Source organism: Acinonyx jubatus, chromosome A3 (assembly GCF_027475565.1).
Source record: "Acinonyx jubatus isolate Ajub_Pintada_27869175 chromosome A3, VMU_Ajub_asm_v1.0, whole genome shotgun sequence".
Lineage (NCBI taxonomy): Eukaryota > Metazoa > Chordata > Mammalia > Carnivora > Felidae > Acinonyx > Acinonyx jubatus.
In genome coordinates, this window is record NC_069388.1 from 27,084,088 (window position 1) to 27,091,257 (window position 7,170).

The following is a 7,170-nucleotide window of genomic DNA, read 5'->3' on the forward strand; positions in this document are numbered from 1 at the left end:
CTTCCCTTCTGTTCTTCATGCTGTGGTCATATACTTTATTCTTTATTACTAAAAAAAATTTTTTTAGTGTTTATTTTTGAGAGAGAGAGAGAGCGTGCGACTGAGCACGAGTGGGGGAGGGGCAGAGAGAAAGAGGGAGACACAGAATCCGAAGCGGGCTCCAGGCTCTGACCTGTCAGCACAGAGCCCGACGTGGGGCCCAAACCCCACGTGGGGCCGCGAGATCATGACCTGAGCTGAAGTCGGCCGCTTAACCGACTGAGCCACCAGGCGCCCCTATTCCTTAAAAAAATAAAATAAAATTATGTTTATTCATTTTCGAAAGACAGAGACGGAGTGCAAGGAGGGGAGGGGCAGAGAGAGAGGGGGACACAGAATCTGAAGCAGGCTCCAGGCTCCCAGCTGTTAGCACAGAGCCCGACGCGGGGCTCAAACTCACGAACCGAGAGATCATGACCGGAGCCGAAGTCGGACGCGCCACTGACTGAGCCACCCAGGTGCTCCTGTTCTTTACTACTTTATTTTTTTTATTTTTATTTTTTAATTTATTTTTGGGACAGAGAGAGACAGAGCATGAATGGGGGAGGGGCAGAGAGAGAGGGAGACACAGAATCGGAAACAGGCTCCAGGCTCTGAGCCATCAGCCCAGAGCCTGACGCAGGGCTCAAACTCACGGACCGCGAGATCGTGACCTGGCTGAAGTCGGACGCTTAACCTAAGACTGCGCCACCCAGGTGCCCCGTTCTTTACTACTTTAAATCCCTTCCTTCTCTTCCCCTTCTCCCACCCCTGGCCCCCACCCTGCACTTGCAGAGAACTACTTAACTACATTCTGTCACTAGAGATTAGTTTGCATTTTCTAGAATTTAACATGGATGAACTCAAACAGTACCTACTTTTGTCTGGCTTTCACTCAGAGTTATTTCAAAACCAATCCATGTTATTGGATAAGGTTATTCCTTTTCTTGCTCAGTATTTCATTGTACAGATATACCACCATTCATGTATACACATTTTTTATTTTTACATATGCTATAAATACACATTCTAAAGGGTGGCCCATGAGCCAAGAATGGCTTTAAAACAATTTTAAAATGATTTGGGGGAAAAAGTCAAAAGCATTAACTTGTAGCCCATAAACATTACATGAAACTCAAATCTCAGAGTCCACAGTTTTATTGAAACACAGCCATGCACATCTACCTATTGTCTAAGACTCATTTCATGCCACAGCGTTAGAGTGCTTACAAGAGGACACGCAAAACCTAAAATATTTACCTGCTCCTTTATAGGCTTGCTGACCTCTTTAGACTTAAGGCAATTCAAAATTTTGAAATTTTGCTTTCATTTATTCCATTTCCGGCACTCTTTATTTCATGGTAGGCTCGCTCACATTTCTGTCTGGTTTCATATTCCTTCTGCCTGAAGAACTTCAATATTTCTTGTAGAAACAGATCTTCTGGCAATGTATTCCTCCAGTTCTTTTTTAGTTAGAAAAGGCTTTATTTGTCCTTTATTTTCAAGGATATTTTCACTGGGTGTGGGACTCTGGGCTGATAGGTTTTCTTCTTTCAGCACTGGTCACTCCATTGTCTTCTGTCTTGCATCATTTGGTAATTTTTGGCTTCCCCGGTATATCATATGTTATTTTCCCTCTGGGCTGGCCTCTAAGATTCTTTGTTTTAGCATTTTCGATATGCTTAGTGTGTGTATAGATTTGTTTGGTGTTCTCTGAACTTCTTGGATCTGTGGCTTGGCGTCTGTCCTTAATACTGGAAAATTCCCAACCTTTATTTCTTCAAGTATTTCTTTGCTTGTATGAATTCATTTGGCCTCTTGTGTTCCAACAACCCACCGTGAGAAGAGCATACCCTGGGTAGCTTCGGCATGGGTCCCAAAAGGAACCACATGGAGCAAACCAGAGTCCAAAAACACAGGAGCCCAGCCCAGCCTTAACCTGAAGCAGAGCTGTTTGGCTGAATCCAGTTTAGATCAGCTGAACTATAGTTATAGTTGACCTAGAGATCTGTGTGAAGAGTTAGTGTTTTTGGTGAAAGGAACAGAGAGCAAAAGAGAGAAAGAAAAAGTTTATAATGATTGGCTAGAAACCTGGACAGAGATTCTTGGCAGTGCAGCTATGGAAAGGCAGTCCAGGAAGAACTGGGCCGGGAGACATGGGGTCTGATCCCAGGTGCAGGCCGTGGTAGCTCAAACTTGCTCAGGCTGAGCCTCTTTCCTAACCAGCTCCAGCAGCCCTACCTCTGGGAAGGCTTCCTTGACTGTTCTCTCTGCCCCAAGTGCCCAGGATTCCTTTCTGCAGATTGAGTTTTTGTGACATTTATCTTAACCTCACCTCCCAGAGGCGACTACAGCTAGTATTTTATTTTCTTCCAATCTTTTTCTTAGGGGCAGTCTGTTTCAGTTACTACCTTGAAAGGCCCTGAGTCTGTCTCCTATCTCCCTGGGGGCATTCAAACCCTACCCCCTAGCCTCTGTGGCCCATCTGTCTCCATGCCTGGGGTCTTGGGGATCACTGTGACTTCCAATATCCACTTACCTTCAGAATGAATGGTCTTCCCTTCTGCCACCCGGGAGTTTCCATTTCTTTCTTTGAAATTGGCTATGTACTTGAAAGTAAAGTGTTATTTCAGTCAGCATCTTCATGTATTTAGAACAAGAGGCAGTTAGCTGGGTCTACTATGTTGATTGGCAATGTGATTTTTCCTGGAAACATTTTCTTTTGAGTACAGGTGCCCCATTTGCACAGTTTTGTTTCCCACTTTTCTGTTTGACAAGAACGCATTTCCCCTTGGGCTTATGTCTCATCTCTTTCAATCTCCACTGTTTGGCACAGGGCCAGGTTCATGAACACCAACTAATGTTTGCTGAAGGGCCTCTCATATAAACACATGACGTCTAGAAAGACCCGTCAATCAGGTGAATGTATAAAGGACACTGGGCTGAGGGGGACGGAGCTGAGTGGGTGAGCAGGGAACGGAAGAAAGTATTTATCAGAGTGTGGAGAGCTGTGGGTATGTAAGCTTCTTTGTAGGAAATTCACCGTGGGGTTCCCAGAACCGTTCATACAGAAAGAAGCAAGGTCCTCCCTTTCTGGGGACGTCTACAAATCTGTAGCTGAGACTGACTCACAGGGTGAGACCAGGAAATCATTTACCAGCTGCTGCTGCTTTTCCTTTTTCTCATTAGAGAAGGCAAGAAAACTCTGTCAAAGCGGGTGATGCAAGAATGAAGTTGACTCAGAAATACCCAATCCCCTCAGGAACTTCTCCAAGAAATGGATTGGCCATTTTATAAACTCCCATCTGGAGACATTATAGCGAGACCACGAAGAATCCCTGGTGATTATCATGGCCACAGGGAGGCAAATCCACACTGAAATTTGCTATACTGCAAGATTATTTAGCTTTCAGAAGATTAATTAAAAATTCAAAGACGACAGAATGATAGTCTTAGAGGGAAATGAGTGAGATGGGGTGGGCGCAGACAAGGTAATGCTGGCCTACATGCTAATTAGAAACGACTTACATTGTTAAAAATCTGCCACATTTAATGCATGGATTTTTTTTTTTTAATGTTTATTTTATTTTGAGAGAGCGAGCGAGCGAGCATGAACAGGGGAGGGGTAGAGAGAGAGAGGGAGACACAGAATCCGAAGCAGGCTCCAGGCTCTGAGCTGTCAGCACAGAGCCCGACGTGGGGCCCGAACCCACAAGCCATGAGATCACGACCTGAGCTGAAGTCTGACACTTAACCGACTGAGCCACCCAGGCGCCCTGGATTTTTTTTTTTTCCTTAAAGAAGACACTTTACAATCATCTACTGTGAAACTGTAGGGATGAATGCACAAATCTATGGCCTCCCTATACATGTGACATTGTCTTTCTGCATACGAATCTGCACAACTGTACAATTCAGAGTGGAAAGGAGCATTGAGTCCGCCTGCAGCGTGTGCCAGGCACTTTCCAAGCACTGACTGTTGAGTCTGAACCACCACCCTATGAAGCAGGTATTTAGACCTCAATTTTACAGATGCAGAAAACGTTAGGACTTCTGGGGCAGAGGGGAAGAGAGGAGGATACGATCAGGAAATAAAGGGCAAAGGGGGCTTCATCTGTATTGGTAATGCAGACCTAACCTGAACGGTAGGCTCACGGGTGTGTTATAGCTTCTTTGTAACTGGCACAGGTCCAAAGTGTTATACGGTAATTTAAATCACTTGTGAAGATTCAGAGATTAACTAACTGACCCCAAACCATACACCCAGACAGAACTCTGTTTAGAACCAGGACACTTAAGTTCTACTAGGTTATTTCTCTGACATTTAGCACAGCACCATAGTAAGGTATAAAATCTAGAAAGTACTTGAATACGTGAAGATTGATTCCAGAACCAGACTATCTTGTGACACCCACTATACATCTATTTTACCCAGAGAACAGCCTGAATTTCCTATTACTATATACAATGGTGGAAAGCAGGACTCTCTTAGCACCCAAGTCTACTAAATTGGTAAGGATCACTGCTTAGTCTTCAGCCACTTACGATTTCACCAAGGCCTCATTAAATAAACATTTTCTTGTCACGTTAGTTCAGTCTGGCCTGTGGCTTATAATTACAGCTGCAAACTTAAGAGCCAGATTCTTCTGATCTGAGATGCCCTTTATGCAGTAGTACTTTCATTACTTACTGTGTGTGCGCGTGCACACACGTGTGGTGGAATGTGTGCATGTGTGTGGGAAGGTGGAAGTGGGAGCCGAGGATGGAATTACCATTTACTGAGCATCTATTATGAGCCTGGTATGGTGCTAAGCATTTTCCTTGTGCTACTCTATTCAATCCTCTTCCATCCTCAGGGATATTGGCATACTTTCTGAAAAGTTTTTATGAGGCTACACAGATTAGTAAGACCTACAAGGTCAGCGGGAGTTTATGTGTAGGCCGAGAGAGACAACAATACAATCAACGGTTCAGGTATAACCAGGCAGAAGGGCAAGGGGATAGTTATGGCAGTGGGGGAAGCAGGCTGAGGGCACTTGAGATAGGGTGGAACATCTGCTCAGATCAAGGTTTTTAGACACGTGTTTTTTGAGGAGGGAACCGGGGACTTCTTTACTTCAAAGTCTTCTGGTTACTAACTTTTTCCTTAAGCAGGAAAAGGCCCCGGGGAGACAGTCTCTCTAACAAGCATGTCACCAGGGACCATCAGCCACAGTCCCTATCGCTTCGGCACAAGGTAGGAGGGGATTACCAGCAGGGGGGGTAGGCAAGGACTGGTGACTGCACAATCACCCAACCCAACCCTAATCTTGGGAGAGAATCTGCCGGTGGGAATCTGCAGGCAGTGGTGAACAGCTAGATTTTTCCAAGAGATGTCCAACGGTCAGTTCTAATTATAACCACACTTGACAACAGGTGAGGCAAGATGAAATTTAAAGACTGAGAGGAAATTAAAATCCCCCAGTCTGTCAACCAATCTCCAGTTTTCTCAACTATTTTAGGACTATGGTAATTAGCCATACTCTGAAGACAATTTTAAAAACTAGATTGCTCTGTCTCTAACGGGCCCACTCCAGCAATTTAGTCTTCCTGTCTCCTGTATAAAATGGAAATAAATTCATGAAATGAAGTTCAGCGAAATAAAATAAAGTTCATGAAAGTTAGACATTTCAGATACAAGGTATTACACAATAGTTCCTTTCACCTAAACCACACGTTTCAACGCCCAATATTAATGACATGTGGATGTCATAAAATAGTATGCAGTGAACATTTAAAGGAAACTAGAAGCTTGGGATAACAGCACTTCCTCTGATTTCAATTTTTTAAAGTTGTGGTTAAACGAGAAAGATCGAATGGCAATTCAAATATGTAATCTTACAGAATTTACTCATTGGGCAGTGGTAAGCAAGTCAACTACATTTCACCTCTTTTACCAGCCCTTTGAGTAGTTTCTGCTTAAGCTGCCAAATATGTTCCTGTAAGCTCACCAGAAACATCTTCATTCCAGGCCCCAAGACTGCAAGTTGCCTCCAGGGCTAAGGTATCTCCAAGGCCGACCTTCCACAGGGCTTACTGCCATTCACTCAACACCGATCTTTTCTGCTAATGAACAAGCTGTCTCCATGGACCTTTTTATTTAAAACATCACTCAAACCTTCTAAAATCAGTGTTAGAGCTGAAAAGGAACTCTGAAGACACCTCACCCAACCTCACCCTGACTGAACACACAGAGGTCCCGGGAGGTCCCAAGGATGGACAGTACTGTGAATCACTTGCAAGGTCAGGACCAAGGACCAATCCTCCATACCAGGGGGCCAGGGAAACTAGGTTTATCAAGGGCGTTAACAGGTGCCAGATACTTGACATTTACTCTCATTCAATCCCAAGGCAGCAGTGGCCCCATTTCATAGATGATGAAACAGATTCAGAAGTAACTTGCCAAGTGGCCAAGTATGTGACAAGGGCAAGAATGAAACCAGTCCTGTTTAGCAACAACATCACGCCCTCTTTACTGAATCTTGATGTCAAAAACTTCCAGACTTCAGTGCTCCTCAACCAATCTTAATCCATCCCATTTCACATCTCCATCAACCCAGTATTAAATTCAAAACACACGAGACCTAAGCCATCTAACAAAGACGGTGTCGGTTTTTGAGAAGCATATTGCTCAGGCTGCAGGGACATTTCATGTTTAAATGTTTTTATTTAAAAAAAAAATTAAAGACCTTCATGGCACAACTTCTTCCCAGCACAGTTATGTTTTAGTTATACCAATTACAATACAATTACAACCAATAAATCAAGGGGACGAGGGGGAGCTTCTGACTTCAAACTTAAAAAAAAAAAAAAAAAAAAGAGGGGGGCACTTCAAACAAAGTTAAAAATTACTTAAAAAACCTTTCAGAGTAATTGCCAACACAACTGTCTTATACTGGCATTGCGTTTCCTGCCATCTAGTCACTGCAGACACAGGCAGCGCTGAGAAATAAAGTGTCCCAGTACAAGGTATACAGATGAGGTAATTTACAACAACACAGAAGTTGTTACTCTGTAAACCCTTGCCCCCCACCCACCCGCCCAACTGGGTCTTCTTTTTTTTCATGCTTCTGCAGTGACTCCTTAAGTAGCATTTTAAAAACTTCTATTTAT

At 43.8% G+C, this 7,170-nt stretch overlaps 1 long non-coding RNA gene across 1 annotated transcript; it reads left to right on the forward strand.

Annotated features, from left to right (window-relative positions):
* Nucleotides 1–2,309: 2,309 nt before the first annotated feature.
* LOC106986008 (uncharacterized) lies at nt 2,310–6,905 on the forward strand. Its single transcript, XR_001432023.3, has 2 exons — nt 2,310–5,254; nt 6,029–6,905. It is a non-coding gene; the product is annotated as an uncharacterized LOC106986008 (long non-coding RNA).
* Nucleotides 6,906–7,170: the final 265 nt, after the last annotated feature.